The sequence below is a fragment of the Tachypleus tridentatus genome, chromosome 6 (genome assembly GCF_004210375.1).
Source record: "Tachypleus tridentatus isolate NWPU-2018 chromosome 6, ASM421037v1, whole genome shotgun sequence".
Taxonomy (NCBI): Eukaryota; Metazoa; Arthropoda; class Merostomata; order Xiphosura; family Limulidae; genus Tachypleus; species Tachypleus tridentatus.
Window position 1 is genome coordinate 152,667,883 of NC_134830.1, and position 18,063 is coordinate 152,685,945.

An 18,063-nucleotide genomic window follows, 5' to 3' on the forward strand; every position below is an offset into this window, starting at 1 on the left:
TCAAAACATTGTTTAAAGAGAGAATGATGAACCTTATTCTCTCCTCACTTATCTAATGTTCCTACTCCCAGGGGCACAGCGGTGTGTTTTCGGACTTACAACGGCAGAAACCTGATTTTGATACCCGTAGTGGGCAGAGCAGTACAGATAGCCCATTATGTAGCTCCGTGTTTAAAGTAACTTCAAAGAACAACTTATTTGATGTGTTTCTTGCAGTTTTGAAACATGTTCGAATAGAATCAAATAAATAAAAGCTAGGAAAACTAAAATCGATGATTATTGTTAGACAAGATTTAAGGTATTAAAGAGCGAGGTGTGAGCAAGTAGTTATTGTAGTTGGACTCTGAACTACAAGGTTCATCGCTCGTGTTCTGTTGCTCTAAAAAAAAACATGCTCCGCCCCTTGAGGCCATGAACACACTATAATAACGACAGTCAAAGCCTACCATTCCGTCAGATGAGAGCAGCCCAAACCCTGGCGGTATGTTCTACTGAGTGGCTCTCTTCTCTTTAGCCTTTCAATTCAAAATCAGGGATGGCTATGCGCAGATGGTCCTTGTGTAGTTTTGTGCGATACGAGTTAAAAATCAAACTTTATTTTCACTAATACAGGCGTGAAATATAATCATTTAAATTTACATGGCGGGGCTCAAAGGACAGATACGATCTTTGTCGATCTCTCTCTATCTCTGGGGATTTGGGTGATCTTATGTACCCTGAAGGGACAGGTGCCCTTTGACCTCTTCCTCCTTCCTTCACTTTCATGATCATGCAGTGTGAGTAGGTATGGCTACTACTTTAGGGTCAAAATAGTTTGAGTTTACTCCGACCCTTTTCTGGCCCGGCATGGCCAGATGAGTTAAAGCATTCGACTCGTAATCCAAGGCTCGCGGGTTCGAATTGCCGTCGCACCAAATATACTCGCTCTATCAGCCGTGGGGTCGTTATAATGTTACGATCGATTCCACTATTCGTTGATAATAGAGTAGCCCAAAAGTTGGCGGTAAGGGGGATAACTAACTGCCTTCCCTCTAGTCTTACAGTGCTAAATTAGGAACGGCTAATGCAGATAGCCCTCGTGTAGCTTTGCGCAAAATTCAAAACAAACAAACAAACAAAAAAACGACCCTACTCAGGGCAATGTCCATGTACTATTTTTGTACATTTAACTTTGTAGACACTGGCTTGGTTTGAATTTCGCGCAAAGCTACACGAGGGCTATCTGCGCTAGTCGTCCCTAATTTAGCAGTGTAATACTAGAGGGAAGGCGGCTAGTCATCACCACCCACCGCCAACTTTTAGGCTACTCTGTTACCAACGAATAGTTGGTTTGACCGTCACATTATAACGCCCCACGGCTGAAAGGGCGAGCATGTTTGCTGTAACGGGGATTCGAACCCGCAACCCTCAGATTACGAGTTGAGTGCCTTAACCACCTGGCCATGCCGGGCCTCTTGAAGATAGATACTGATCAATGGCAGAATTCAACACGTCATGTTTTATGGTCCTTGCTAAGTCATGTTTAGGTTGTCCTTAATGATCTTACGTGTCTCTTATCAAAGATAAAACAAGAGCAAATAATGAATCTAAACTATTATCTTTCTCCCTCCTGTTGGAGTATTGGTAAAAAAGTTATTTTTATAACTGGAGGGCATCTTGAATTATTGTTGGAAAGTCTTATTATTACAGAATGTTTTCTGCTATCACTTGAAACTTTTATTATTACTGGAATTTTGCTCACTGTACAGTATCTTCTTATTTCTGGACTTTATTTCTATTGACAGTGGAAAGTTTCTTGCATTGTTAGACATATTTTTGGAGTTGGAAAGCAGTGACGGATTTATTGGGTGGGAGTGGCTAGCTATTTTTAAAATGTAATGCACATCTTTTAAAAACAATGTAAAAAGGGAGTGACTAGCCACTTCCACCCTCCTAGATCCACTACTGAAAAGATATATTCCGTTGGAAAATACCACGGGTAATTAATCTGATTTAAACTACAACACCCTCTGCCACAAATAATAAAAAAATAATTAATTAAAGCTACCACACACATAACATGGTTGAAAAGTTGAATATGGTAAGTTTAGCATAACCAATATATATATTAAAACAAGAATACAATTTTCAAGTTTTAAGTCGCTCATAAATTATATAACAATAAAACGAAAAACGCTTTTTTGTAATGTACCTGTGTTACCTAATGTACCAATATTATTGTTATGTTACACAGCCGTTTTTGTACAAAGAATATTTGTCGCTGTAGTTTGAAATATACATAAACATTAATGAAGGTACGTGTCCCACTTTCAATAAATTACAGCAGAATTTTCATTTGATCGTTAGATATCTTCTTATGTATACAAAACACAAAAATCTGCGCGTCTGTCTGTTTGTCACTTACGTAACCACTTCCTAAGTCGCTATGCCAATCTCAACATAACTTTGTGTAATGATAATTTAGAACAAGTGAAATATTAATGGATAGCTCGCAAACCCTTTCACCACCTATTATTGAACATTTCTTATCTTTGACGTAAATTAATATTAAATAATTCATAGATGGCGCCACATCCTTACACCAAAAAACTAAAATAAAAATTATTATTTTCTCTAAAACAATATACACACAGTGTCTTATAGCACTTTCTATGGAGGAATACAATGAAAAATGTCCGGCTCTTACGCAATATCACAAAAACTTAACTGAAGTTTATACTATAATAGTCATCATAAGGCTGATACGAAGAACCATTTTTGAGTTATAACCCACTTCCTACTTTGACCCGTGACTTTACGACTTCGACGAAAAGAAGCGTCTACTCCCAATGACGACCAATTAATTAATCACGTGAAATACCGCAAAAGCACGTTAAGAGCTGGGTGTTGAAAGCAGGTAACAAACAGTAAGTACCCCTATTCCACTACCTTTTTGATACCTTCTCCTATAAAGTCATCTGACCACAGCACTCTGTATACCATGTTTTAAGTATATACATACAGAGTTATTAAGGTCTATATAAACGTCTGTTAAAGTAATAACGAATACTGTAATAATATGCTGTAAATAAAGCCCTTCATACACATATTTTGTTTAAGTTCATAACTCAGATAAAAGACAGGTACTTCAGCTAATAGAAACATCGAAATGCATTGATAACAACAGAGACTCAAAATGAAATTGTCCCTATAACAAACGCTTAATTTGACTTTTCTAACTTATTGTATTTTAGCAGATGTTTAATGAAGGCACTCTTAGTTTAGTATCATATCAATAACTTTAATAAAACGGTGATCTTTCCTCGCTCTGAGAGTAAAACATGCTGGATTTGAGAGTACTTACTGTATTACACTGTTATAACACAAAGTCATCTCGTCGCCAGGTGGAGTCTTAACGCAAATATTTTAAGTTATACTGATTAAGAGTATTCGAAAAAAACAACAAATAAAAAACTGCAAACCTATAAAAACCTACATAAGCTGGTTAATGAATGAAAGACGGTTCTGGAATTTAAGATAAGCTCTTATTAGATCAGATATAACATTATATTTTGATCATTTCTGTTTCAACGTTTTTTAGGGTTAGTGGAAAAAATACTGTAAATATTTCTAAAAACTCTTCACGTAGATGAGGTAATTACAATTCTCAGACTGAGGTCGCGCCCCCTTCTTCTATCAACGTGTGTTATATTTACTAACAACGTGCTATAAAAACAGCGGCACGTTTGAAGAGCTGTCGGCCCCCTACTCTAAAAAAATTCCCCTTAATAAAAAGTTGTTCGTGGATAAATGCGATTGAGATATACATTCTTTATTAATCGCTGTCCAGTTCTGGCACCCCAGTGGAAACTATACACCATCTCGCTACTTTCTTTGCGTAATTACATAACATTTCTACGCTCCTCTTAAAGGGGACTTCTTCCCCACACTCCCTCAGTGTTCCGGAAGTCACAGTGAAATCTGATAGTTCAGGGGCCTGGCATGGCCGAGCGCGTAAGACGTGCGACTCGTAATCTGAGGGTCGCGGGTTCGCGCCCGAGTCGCGCCAAACATGCTCGCCCTCCCAGCCGTGGGGGCGTTATAATGTGACTATAATGTGTCAATCCCACTTTTCGTTGGTAAAAGAGTAGCCCAAGAGGTGGCGGTGGGTGGTGATGACTAGCTGCCTTCCCTCTAGTCTTACACTGCTAAATTAGGGACGGCTAGCACAGATAGCCCTCGAGTAGCTTTGTGCAAAATTTCAAAACAAACAAACTGATAGTTCAGTTGTTATACCCCTCTCTCGCGTGTAAACTTCTTGTCCTTGCTATTTCCGGAAAACATAAATGGTTCCTAACATTTGACGTATCTTTCGTAGTAAAAAATTCCCTGAATTTCGATTTTTTTTTTCGGAAACATGTATTTAAAAAAATCCTCCTTGGTGATTCAGCGGTAAATCTCTGAATTTATAACACTAAAGATTTGTTTTGGATACTCGCGGTCGCCATAGCACAAATTTACAATTGTGTAGCTTTGTGTGTGTGTTTTCTTATAGCACATTGGGCTATCTATTGAGTTCACCAGGGGGAATCGAACTCCCGATTTTAGCGTTGTAAATCCGTAGACTTAACGTTGTAGCTTTGTAAATGGCAGTAAAGAAAAGCTAAAACAATGGGCAAAAATCAAGTCTCTTGGCGTCCTCTAGTTTTGAAAAGAGAAATTTTCTTTAAAAACATTTATTAGACACTATTGTGTTCTATACTTTGTTAAACAACTAAACGACATTTCTGAAATTCTGAAGTAAAAATGGTTAATCGTTGATATGTTTGGTTTGGATCAACGTTTGTTGTTAAACATGCTCGCCTTTTCAGGCGTGAGGGCGTTATAATGTGACGGTCAATCCAATTCTACTATTCGTTGGTAAAAGAGTAGCCCAAGAGTCGGCGGTTGGTGGTGATGACTAGTTGCCTTCTCTCTAGTCTTACACTGCTAAACTAGGGATGGCTAGCACAGATAGCCCTCGATTAGCTTTGCGCGAAATCCAAAATACAAACAAACAATTATTGCGAAGACTTCTGGGACAAATAAGATAGGAGATTGTCAGGTCACCATATAGTTATGTGTTGTTTTTTTGTGAGTAAGTGCCAGTGTTATAGTTAAATAAAGCTATAAAGTTACTTCTTTAGGGTTAGACAACCGAAAGAAGTTAAAAAATATCAAAATATTCTTTATGTTTAATAGTTAATGTTTAACATGCGTTATCCGTTCAATTTAACACTTATCAAATAAGAAAAAATATGCAAATTAAAATTTAACATCGAATTTGCGAATCGTTCACCCGAACACACATTTTTTTTTTCTCGGAAGAGTTTTATTTTGATAAGAACTGTTTTAGACGAATATTCTAAATATCGACATTTTGTAAGATAAACCAAGCGTATATATATATATATATATATACACACAAAAATTCATTATTCGACAAACAAATCGAATGTAATAACATTGCTGAAATCAACAATTAGGCTTAAACAAAACTTACCAGTACCAGCTTAACGAAGTTACCCATCATCTTGTCGTTCACTGGAAGAGATACTAAATTAACTAAGAATGCAGACATTTTTTCTATTTAAAAATATCAAAGTGCGTGATATTTATGTTTCATTTGATTGTGTTGTCTTGTTTTTCATCAGATGGTTAAGGTTTGAATTTTAATTTAAAATAAAAATCAAGATTCATTGTGTGCTATTCGTGAAGACTAAAAACATAACTCGGAGGAAACAGCACTACTGTGTGTTCTTTGCTGATTAATCAACAACAGGGCAAAACAACGACTTAAGTGAAGACAAGGAAGCAAAATAAAATAATGTAAGCAGCAGGTATTGCATTGTTCTGGTGACCTTTAACCTTTGGCTTATAGTAGTCATTTTAGCTTATTATAATTAGTAATATAAATGCAAACAACAAAAAGCTCTAATATTTTTAGGTTCTTTAATTTATTTCTTCTTTTAAAAAATGCAAATGTAAATTTCTGAATTACTGTTGTGGAAATAAAAAGTATCGGTTTTGTAGGTAGCGTTGATTTTGATAATACAGTTGCGAATATTTCGGGTTCTGCGCTTTGTTTGTTTGTTGTTGTGTTTTTTTTTTAATTTCGCACAAAGCTACACGAGCGCTATCTGCGCTATCTGTCCCTAATTTAGCAGTGTAAGACTAGAGGGAAGGCAGCTAGTCATCACTACCTACCACCAACTCTTGAGTTGCTCTTTTACCAACGAATAGTGGGACTAACCGCACATTATAACGACCTCACGACTGAAGGGGCGAGCACGTTTGGTGTGACGGGGATTCGAAACCCGCAACCCTCAGATTACGAGTCTAGTGCCAACCACCTGATCATGCTGGGCCTCTGCACTTTGACATTAGGCAATCATGATTTTAAATGCCAAAATCAGTTAAATGTTAAAGAACAGAACATAAATCATTAGGCCTAAAAACTGTTATAAAACAAGTTGACTGTATTTTCTTTCCCACATTTCTCATGGTTTGCTCACCGTGGCTTGAAATCAGAGCTGTGTAAAAAATAGCATTTTATATCTATCTTATGCACCTCACATTGCACTACCCAGTAAACCTTTCTGTGAGTACCAAAACTGGTAAGCTGAGCTGGCCAAAAATAGACAGAAAGGTTCTATGAAATGCTATTTATATATGCAGTATAATACCTTAAAAGTTAGAATTTAGATGTCCCAATGAAAAACGTAAGACGAATGTGGAAAAAAACAAACAGCTTCTAGTTAACTTGTTTTTATAAGAAATTTAATTATAATAAGTTACAGAAAAGCATATTTATAGAAGGATTTATAGCTATAAAACATCATAGTTCATTGGATTATTTCGTTATGTTTGTTTATTTCGAATTTTGCGTAAAGCTACACGAGGGCTATCTTTGTTAGCCGTCATTAATTTAATAGTGTAAGACCAGAGAGAAGGTAGCTAGTCATCACTGCCAGCTCTTGGACTATTCTTTTACCAACGAATAGTGGAACTGACTGACTCGTTATAACACCCCCACGGCTGAAAGAACGAGCATGTTTAGTGCAACGGAGATTCGAACTTGTGACCCTTAGATTAGGAGTTGAGCACCTTAACCACCTGGACAGAATTATTTGGTAATTCTTCGACGTGATGACGTAATAATCCTAAAGGAATAAATGTACAGAAAAAGCTCTTCTAAATGACTGTGGGAGAAAGTGATATTACAACTTTGAGAGAGAGAGACATCTATAATATTATTTTTAATAATGAAGAATTAATAGCTGAAACGTTTTATGGAGTCCCCTATGGTAATCCTGGTAAGTGGGGCTTACAGTTTAGAATGCTAAGGTACAGGCCTAAAACTGAAATAGAAACCCTTATAATCCGAGAGATTTTGAAAGGTGGATCTTTTTGGAGAAGAAAGGCCCACCTTTTGAAAGCGCTCTGGTAATAAGAGTTTCTATTTCAGTTTTATCAAGGCTTCTTGGACCTACGTGTTTTTAGCACATCATGAGGGCCTAAAGAGGCTTAGACAATTTTATTCGACGTTAAATATTTCTCGTACTTTCGAAGTTACATCATTATAAACACGAAATAGTTGTAAATATTGAAAAGCGTTGAGCAAATCGGTGTGTTGAATAAATTTGTTTTAATTTCGCATAAAGATACACGATGGCCATCTGCGTTAGCTGTCCCTAATTTAGCAGTGTAAGACCAGAGGAAAGGCAGCTTTTGAGCTACTCTTTTACCACGGAATAGTGGGATTGACAATTACATTATAACGCTCCCATTGCTGAAAAGGTGAGCATGTTTGGTGTGACGAAGATTTGAACCAGCGCCCCTCAGATGAAGAGTCGAACGCCTTAACCCATTTGACCACGTCAGACCATAATATTAGGTTATTTCATTGAATTTCATGAAATAACAATAATGACAAAGTTTAAATATTTAACAAAATTAAGATATACAAGCCACCAGTGAGATTCGAACTCACGACCCCTGGTTTACGAGACCAGTGCTCTACCTCTGAGCTATGATGGCTTCTTGGTGAGTAAATAAGTTGATTGAGTTTACGTTAGTCCTAGGTTGTCAGGGGAGTTTGAACGTCAGTTGTAACGTAGATCTACAACAATTTATGGCAGTGTGCAACTGTTAAGATTTGTATAAACGTTAAAGGAGGAAGTAAAGTAATTTATTATCGTCACATGGAGTGAAAGTTGAATTATTTTCTCCAGGTAAATTACAAGAACCCATCAACACACCGCCACAATAATTATTTTCTAAGCCTGAAAATAATGAGTACTAGAAGTCTTAATGTTCTTCATACAAGACTGCAAAACCAAGAAAACTGATAAACAAACGACTTATCTGTGTTTAACATCTAAAGTTTGGAACTGTAGGTGATAAAATATTAGAACTTTCATATAAACCTCAACGAAAACTGATTGCTTTAGTTTGCGTTAAAACTGGTTATTTTGTTAGTTAGCATACAATCTAGATTCAATTTTCGCCCATTAAGATTAAAAGTTCACCTGAAGAGATAAGATCTTGAAGATTCATCTTCCTTAGTAGTTGCATTATTTTAATTTCGTAAAAATGCTGAAAGATTTATACATTATTGTGATGTTCGTCTTATCTTAAAAAGTGACGTTGCTGCCATCTAGTGATTAACTATTAACTACATAATATTAAATAAATAGATCAATGGAGGATAAATTGCTGTTTTAAATTTACTGTTGTTACCTTTGGCTATATATGCACTGTTTTGTTTTCAGAAAGTTTGCGATAAAGCTACAATTAAGGGCTATCTTAGCATAACCCCCAATAACTGTGTATTGATGAGCGAGGAAAAAAAACAGTTAGTTAACAGTGTTTATACGAACCTTAAATCCCCGGATTGACAGTCAGGGCACGTTAACATAAGTACCACACTTGTCATCTCAAGGTTTATGCCTGTATATAAACATATGTTTTAACATTTTATTGAATATGGTTTATAAGCTGCGTCAAGCGAGGGGGAAAGTCGTCGTTTTTACATAAATGTATATTTTTTTCACCAAGTGTGCAGCAAGATATTTTTATTAGATATATATTTCTCCATTTGATTATTGTTGCGTAGAAATAGTCCTGTTAATTTATATATATTATTGATTTATATCTTGGTTTTTAGAACGAAGCCACTGCAGACTCTGCTGTGTCCACCGCAAAGTTGTTTTTTTAATTTCGCGCAAAGTTACACGAGGACTACCTGCGCTAGCCGTTACAAATCTAGAGGTGTAAGAATAGAGGGAAGGCAACTAGTCATCACCACCCACCGCCAATTATCGGAGTACTCTTTTATTAAGAAATAGTGGGATTAACCGTCATATTATAACGTCCTCCCAGCTGATAGGGCGAGCACGTTTGGTGTGTAGGTGATTCGAACCTGTAATCCTCAAATTTATAGCACCTTAACCACCTGGCCATGCCTGGCCCATTCCACCGCAAGGAATCGAATTCTGGACTTTAATGTTATAAATCGTTAAACTTGTCGTTTAGTCAGCAGGGGAGCTGTATTAACAGCCCAGTTTTCAAACCTACATTGTACACAAACATTTCAAATTGTAAGTAGCTTTTATGATGAATATGAGCACAGAAGTCGAGTTCATAATACAAATTTTTATATTGGTTTGGTTTATAGTTAAGCAAAAGACACACAACATGTGCTGTGCCAACCACTTGTATCGAAATCCCATTTTAGCCTCACTGCTGTGTCACCGAGGGCGTATTATTTCGAAATGTGTAATTAAATGAATTTTTAGTGAAAAAGGACATTAAAATACAACATGAAACATCATCAATATAAGTGTAATAAATTATTTTATTAAAATAACTTTTAAAGTAAATAGTTATTACGTTTCTAAATAAACGAATCTAAGGCGACTTTTAAAATATGTTTTATTTGAAAGGATTATCAATATTGCTGTTTCTAAGCCTAAAATATTTCGACGTATGATGCGCTGTTATTCCTAAAATTCAATGTAATCTTTATTTCGAAAGTAAAACACACAGATAAGCACTTCATATATTTTACTTTAAAAAAAAAAAAACACGTTACTCTCTGCGCATGCCCAGGAATTTGAATGTTTATTGCGCGTACGCATAAAGATCAATGATGATTTGTTTCATTAAGCCTACATCGTCTATGAATGGTCATAACAAATATATAATCAGGAGGGTCTTACGATCAGAAACCTTGCCAAATTATATAAAAGATTAGGAGCCGAAACATGTTGTTTTCAGTTGGTTTTTAAATTTATTTCTTACATTTTTCATTCAACTGAGAGAATGTTTGACGTCTTTATCTACCACTGTCTCTCTCCATATACAATGTTCATTATGTCGAATAATTTAACTGCTTGTACAATGTTTTTTTTTTCTAATTTATTACAAACTTATGATTTCATCGGCAATATATGTTATATTACAATAAAAATGAAGTCATTTGCTGTAACGTCTCATGAAATTAAAATAAAAACAACAACTGGTTAACACAGTAACTAAGTGATAGCACCGTCAAAACAATTTAAGCTGGTTAACACAGTAACTAAGTGATAGAACTGTCAAAACAAGTTAAACTGGTTAACACAGTAACTAAGTGGTAGAACTGTCAAATATTAATTAACTAATTACTCAGTTTAATTATCTTTGACCGAATGACTAACTAATAAAAAATATTTTGATATTCAAGTGTTTAGAAAGTTCGAAACGTCGCCTTAGGTCTACAGCTTTATAGGCAACAATACAAAATGTAAATAACAAAAGCAAAATTCACAACAATAATCAGTTCTTCCACGAGGATAATAGCAACTAGAACATCCAGAAAGAGAACCAAAATAATGCACAGAGAAACCAATTAATAAAAAGAAAGACAGGCATATCTGATCTATTTATTAAATATACACATTGTAACCCAATTCTTGTTAATGAAATATTCTTGAAATCATTATGTGGGGAAGGCGATTAGCAATGGATCAGTGATGGGCATGTCTGTACACTCCTGGATTTCGACGGCATTTTTAGTGTATTCTGGAAGGAAGTTATTGAGATTACAATCTCTACAAACTATAGCAGAATCCAACAGCTGTCATAATTTGGCAACTAAAGTGTTTTGAAGATAGTCGCAATAGATATAATATTATTGATTTTTTATTTGTTTATTTTATAGCATCGGGCTATCTGCTGTATCCACCACGAGGAACAGAGCCCAGGATTTTAGTGTTTTAAATCCATAGACTTACCTCTGGTCCACCTATCAGTTAAAAATCTTTGTTTGCGGAAATATACAATAAACGTTCAGTTCATTCGGAATGTTTGTTTGTTTTGGAATTTCGCACAAAGCTACTCGAGGGCTATCTGTGCTAGCCGTCCCTAATTTAGCAGTGTAAGACAAGAGGGAAGGCAGCTAGTCATCACTACCCACCGCCAACTCTCGGGCTACTCTTTTACCAACGAAAAGTGAGATTGACCGTCACATTATACGCCCCCACGAGCATGTTTAGCGCGACGCGGGCGCGAACCCGCGACCCTCAAATTACGAGTCGCACGCCTTAACACGCTTGGCCATGCCGGGCCACCACTCGGAATGTTTTCAACCTTAACACGCTAGGCCGTGCCGGGCCACCACTCGGAATGTTTTCAACCTTAACACGCTAGGCCGTGCCGGGCCACCACTCGGAATGTTTTCAACCTTAACACGCTAGGCCGTGCCGGGCCACCACTCGGAATGTTTTCAACCTTAACACGCTAGGCCGTGCCGGGCCACCACTCGGAATGTTTTCAACCTTAACACGCTAGGCCGTGCCGGGCCACCACTCGGAATGTTTTCAACCTTAACACGCTAGGCCGTGCCGGGCCACCACTCGGAATGTTTTCAACCTTAACACGCTTGGCCGTGCAGGGCCACCACTCGGAATGTTTTCAACCTTAACACGCTAGGCCGTGCCGGGCCACCACTCGGAATGTTTTCAACCTTAACACGCTAGGCCGTGCCGGGCCACCACTCGGAATGTTTTCAACCTTAACACGCTAGGCCGTGCCGGGCCACCACTCGGAATGTTTTCAACCTTAACACGCTAGGCCGTGCCGGCCACCACTCGGAATGTTTTCAACCTTAACACGCTAGGCCGTGCCGGGCCACCACTCGGAATGTTTTCAACCTTAACACGCTTGGCCGTGCCGGGCCACCACTCGGAATGTTTTCAACATGATTTGTTCTCACTATTATATTTCATTTAGCCCGGTGTAACGATTTCAAATTACCGGGGGGGAGGACAAAATCGATTTCATCTTAACCCCCTTGATTTCAAACTACCCCTTTCCCGATAAACTCGTTTTAACGGTTTGTTAAGATGCTAGACGTTCTTATCGCACTCAGTTTGTGTAAAGGAAATTAATACATTAATAATAATGTAAAAAATTCGAATATTTATTATGTTCTATATCTCACGCTATCAATCACTCATTTTTATTTCAGTGCGCATAAAAATATATATAAAAATATTAATATGTATAAATTACAATATATTGAATGAAGACAGTATGTAGACCTTGTGGTCTGGCGAGGACGAGCCCTTAAAATACCTTTTATCATATATAAATCATCAATTTTAATAAAAGAAATAATAGGCCTTTTGCCTATTATCATGTACTTAGATATGTACTCAACACGCACTTCAAATACTAAAAGCAATCATTATGTTTGTCATTTTGGCGTTAGAAGAGGGGGTAATTTGAAATCAAGGGGGTAGTTTAAAATCGATTTCATGTTACTCCCCCGGTACTCTGAAAACGATTTCATATTACCGGGTGTAACTTGAAAACGGGGGTAGTTTGAAATTGATACACCGGCATGAGCTGGTGGATAAGGCACTCGACTAGTAATCTTAGGGCTGCGGGCTCAAATCTCCGTCACACCAAACATGCTCGCCCTTTCAGCTGTGGAGGCGTTATAATGTTACGGTCAATCCACCTATTCGTTGGTAAAAGAGTAGCCCAAGAGTTGGCGGTGGGTGGTGATGACTAGCTGCCTTCCTTCTAGTTTTATACTATAAAATTAGGGACGACTAGCGCAGATAGCCCTCGAGAAGCTTTATGCGAAATTCAAGACAAACAAAAAAACCATAATTCCATTTTTTTTTATAGCCAAAACAATAGCTGTCTATCATACTTAGCTGGTAGCTTCTTTAACCCTGGTATCATAGCTGTGCAATAAGCCACATGCGCTGATTCCATCGCAGAGATCAAACCCAGAATTTTAGCGTTCCAAGCGCTAAGGGCTCTCCTGGGCTGTCGGGGTTACCAAAAGCGCTAGTAACCGAACTATATAAATGCACGATTAAAAGTAGGCCTAAGATGGAGTTAACTGTCTTGACATCTATCACGACATGAACGTGTTTGCTGGGTGGGTGGGTGGATGGCGATACGAGGTGAACAGAGCACCTGATTACTAGTTCTCTCCACTTCAGATAAAGATACAGTTGCAGCATTGTAGTGTCGGGCGTCGGCCAGTCGCTACCGCGTACCTGTACATCATTACGGTGTTCACCAGTAGGTCGCGCAGTTGTTTAGGAAAGTTCTAGAAGGGGGTTACAGATCGATTCAACCACTGCTGGTACTTAAATAAACGAAAAACACCTGGAGTGGCCTTCTACCCGGACTTGTCAGACGAGGTTTTTTTTTTAACTTTTCATTTATTTATATTTTATCTGCGTAAATCAACCACATCTATAGTTGAACGTCTGTGAGTTCGTTCTCGTCAGAGGGCTGTCTGTGAAAATATCCAACTCCTTTGTTCTAGAGCATCGAAAATCTCCCGTTTAACAACTGCGAAAATTGAGAACCTGGATACGTGAATTAATTTGCTCGTCACGAAGATTAGAGGTTTTGAGTTGTTAATTGTGGGTGGATTTAATTTACGATGGGGAATCTATGGCTATGGAAAGATTGAGCTAAATCTAAGTCAACCCAGAAAAAAATAAGAGAAACAGTTACAACTGGAGGACACGTCCTCATTTCTATATCTTTGAATAAGCTTACAAACTGAGGACTGAGTTTGCCTGGACTGTCTTTCTTTGTATAATAATTAAGGAAAGCCAACGATGACTTTTTGAAACCCATGGAAGTTTTATTTTTGAAGTAAAAGTAGGCTTAATCTTTCCCTAACCTTGGGGTAGTCAGGACAAGTTATAGAGATTGAAGACGAAATATTTTTATACAAAACAACCACTGAAAGAAAGAGTAAATTACTAGTGATATAGAAACGTGAATTAATATCAGAGTAACCATGAAAACTGATGAGATTAACAGTCATATAGAAACGTGAATTAATATCAGAGTATCCTTGAAAACTGATGAGATTAACAGTGATATAGAAACGTGAATTAATATCAGAGTAACCATGAAAACTGATGAGATTAACAGTCATATAGAAATGTGGACAATTTTACAGTAACAAGGGGAATAGACAGTTAACAGTAATATAGAAACGTGGACAATTCCACAGTAACCAGAGGAACAGACAATTAACAGTGATATAGAAACGTGGACAATTCCACAGTAACCAGGGGAACAGACAATTAACAGTGATATAGAAACGTGGACAATTCCACAGTAACCAGGGGAACAGACAATTTAACAGTGATATAGAAACGTGGACAATTCCACAGTAACCAGGGGAACAGAGAATTAACAGTGATATAGAAACGTGAGTAGCGCAAAAGGTTTTCATGTTTGAAAATGTTATTATGTTTCACTTGCTAATTAATCGACCGACAGAAGGGACAGAAGATAACACGTGCCCAAGCAGGAAATAAAAGACTGTTGTTACCATGGTAAGTGTAAATCTATCTGCAGCTTGTTGCAAATCTATATTTTTAGATTCGTGTTCTAAAAACTTCTTCAGTTCGTTGAGTGAGTTTATTTTACGCCAGAAGCCAGAGTTGTTTGGATCGTGAGAAATTACCAAAACGTTTCACAACATAGCTAAAACTTATTGGTCCTTATCGCCATGGGAACCAAAATAATTGTTCAAGGGATCCGATAAGAAAGGAGTGCTAACAATATATTGATGTATTATCATTGTTTGAAATACTGTTATCCTGACAATGTGTGTCGGCTCGTTGTGTTGAAATGACGCCCGATTCTGTTCTGTTAACGTACTAGCAGAGACTATCAGGTACGTCTACTTAAGTAAAAAATGTACTTAAGTACTCAGTTTATGAATAATGTTATAGTTAAGATTTTCAAATTAACGAAATTCAGGTCCACTAGTAACGAAGGATTTAATTAAGCGTAAACCTCCAAGGAACGTTCCTACTGTAATGTGTTTTATCTCTTGGTAGACCGGCACAGCAAAATACACTAAATACAGATAACTTTAGTGATAGATAGATATGTATACAGACGGAGGAATGTAAGGATAGACAGAAAGACAGACTGAAGGAAAATATACCGACAAATAGGTTAAGAGATAAACAAACATAACAATATAAAGACGGATTCGTTTGAATTTCGTGCAAAGCTACCCGAGTGCTATCTGCGCTAGCCGTCCTTAATTTAGCAGTGTAAGACTAAAGAGAAGGCAGCTAGTTATTACTACCCGTCGCCAACTCTTGGGCTACGCTTTTACCAACGAATAATGGAACTGACCTTCACACTTAACGCCCCCATGGCTGAAAGGGAGAGCATGTTTGGAGTTATGGGGATTCGAACCCGCGACTTTCAGATTACGAGTCAAGTGCTTTAACTACCTGGCCATGCCGGGCCGGACGGAAGGATATAAGAATAGACAGAAAGACAAATTGAAATATGGATAGATATACAAATAGAGACACGGTTAAATAAACAAATGCAGTGAAACGAAAGACAGGGAATATAAGAACAGACAAAAAGTTCGACCGATGGATAGATAGATGAAATTTTAATGTTGATACAATGTTCGCACGAGGAAGGAAGAGTCGTCGCCTAGTTACAGTCTGTTTATACATTAGTCTTAAGGTATGATACATATAACGTAAATATTGTATGTGGCAGAGATACCTGTGTTCTGTTTAATATAGACCACTTTTACAGTAGACTGAGATGCGGAGTCACCTGTGTTCTGTTTAATATAGACCCACTTTTACAGTAGACTGAGATGGGGAGTCACCTGTGTCCTGTTTAGTATAACCCCACTTTTACAGCAAACTGAGATGCGGAGTCACCTGTGTTCTGTTTAATATAGACCCACATTTACAGTAGATTGAAATGTGGAAAGTAGATGTGTCCTGTTTAGTATAACTCCACTTTTACAGCAAACTGAGATACGGAGTCACCTGTTTTCTGTTTAATATAGACCCACTTTTACAGTAGATTGAAATGCGGAGTCACCTGTGTTCTGCTTAATATAGACCCACATTTACAGTAGATTGAAATGTGGAAAGTAGATGTGTCCTGTTTTGTATAACTCCACTTTTACAGCAAACTGAGATGCGGAGTCACCTGTTTTCTGTTTAATATAGACCCACTTTTACAGTAGATTGAAATGTGGAGTCACCTGTATTCTGTTTAATATAGACCCACTTTTACAGTAGACTGAAATGTGAAAAGTAGATGTGTCCTGTTTAGTATAACCCCACTTTTACAGCAAACTGAGATGCGGAGTCACCTGTGTTCTGTTTAATATAGACCCACATTTACAGTAGATTGAAATGTGGAAAGTAGATGTGTCCTGTTTAGTATAACTCCACTTTTACAGCAAACTGAGATGCGGAGTCACCTGTATTCTGTTTAATATAGACCCACTTTTACAGTAGACTGAAATTTGGAAAGTAGATGTGTCCTGTTTAGTATAACTCCACTTTTACAGCAAACTGAGATGCGGAGTCACCTGTGTTCTGTTTAATATAGACCCACTTTTACAGATAGCTGACATGTGAAATTTTAGTTTAATTGTTACGCGCATCATAAAGTAACACAATAACAGTAGTTTTTAAACTGACATAATGAAGCCAAAATACCTGTCCACTTGAATAGTTCATCACTATTGTGAAACGTTTATTGGTTTTTAATCCTCGTATTAGACACTATATTATGTATGTATACATGCACAGTACTGTTATGACTCACATTGATTAACTATTGTGCTCGAGACTTGTTAATATACTATAACAATTGTCATGTTTGCAATGAACAACCTCGTGCAGGTATTTAATTAAACAGAACAGATGGTCTGCGGGGTCACTGTCCTGATATGTGGTTCAAACACTCCTCACCTACTCTCGTGCAGAAACTTGTCTTGTCATAGTCCCAAGCGTTCTTTCTCCTCGCTTTACAAATAACCACTAAAATATAAGTTCGCTTTCATAGGTAACAATATTAGCAAACGGGTAGTTAATGTTTCTACCGGAAGGGTTGATTTTTTCTTTAAATCTAACAGGTATAACTGGATTTTTCTAGCCATGTTTTCAACATGCCAATGTGTATGGCGGTATATCGGTGTTTTTTAAGCACAAAACGTTCGATTTTACAATAATATTATAATGGAAGTGCCTTGTTGAAATATCTTACGTAGGTAATGAATAGTCTTACTGAAAGTGGAATTCCAATGTTTACGGTTTGCCAATCTTTGCAGCCAAAACACACTGTGCACTTTTGGGCACTATAACTGCTTATGTGTTCATTGAATTTTGCGCAAAGCTACTCGAGGGCTATCTGCGTTAGCCGTCCCTAGTTTAAAAGTGATATACTGGAGGGAAGGCAACTAGTCAACATTAGTCTTGGGATACTCTTTTACAAATAAATAGCAGGATTGACTGGCACATCATAATGGCGCCAGGCTTGAGAGGGCGAGCTTGTTCGGTGACGAGATTCGATCCCACGACCCGCATTACTAGTCGAGCGCCCTAAGTCCCACTATTTGGCCAAACACAAGCATTCCTAGAGTTGGTGATGGGTTGTTTAGTTTTTCGTGTTTATTTTTCCTTTACTATTCTATACGTTTTGTTCAGATAAATTTGTGTGAAATTT

General features: G+C 37.4%; 1 protein-coding gene and 1 non-coding gene across 6 annotated transcripts in view; one reads left to right on the forward strand and one right to left on the reverse strand.

Annotated features, from left to right (window-relative positions):
* Positions 1 to 7,986: 7,986 nt before the first annotated feature.
* On the reverse strand, positions 7,987 to 8,058 carry TRNAT-CGU (transfer RNA threonine (anticodon CGU)). The gene has a single exon. It is a non-coding gene; the product is annotated as a tRNA-Thr (tRNA).
* A 5,617-nt stretch (positions 8,059 to 13,675) lies between these two features.
* LOC143254101 (uncharacterized) overlaps positions 13,676 to 18,063 on the forward strand; it is a 105,135-nt gene continuing 100,747 nt past the window's right edge. For 3 of the 5 annotated variants that reach the window (XM_076508875.1, XM_076508881.1, XM_076508879.1), the window contains exon 1: positions 15,079 to 15,232. The gene's annotated coding sequence lies outside the window, so the exon portion shown is untranslated. Of the gene's footprint in view, positions 14,889 to 15,078; positions 15,233 to 16,029; positions 16,054 to 18,063 lie in introns of those variants that run through there. The other 2 variants (XM_076508877.1, XM_076508878.1) reach the window with 2 other exon arrangements.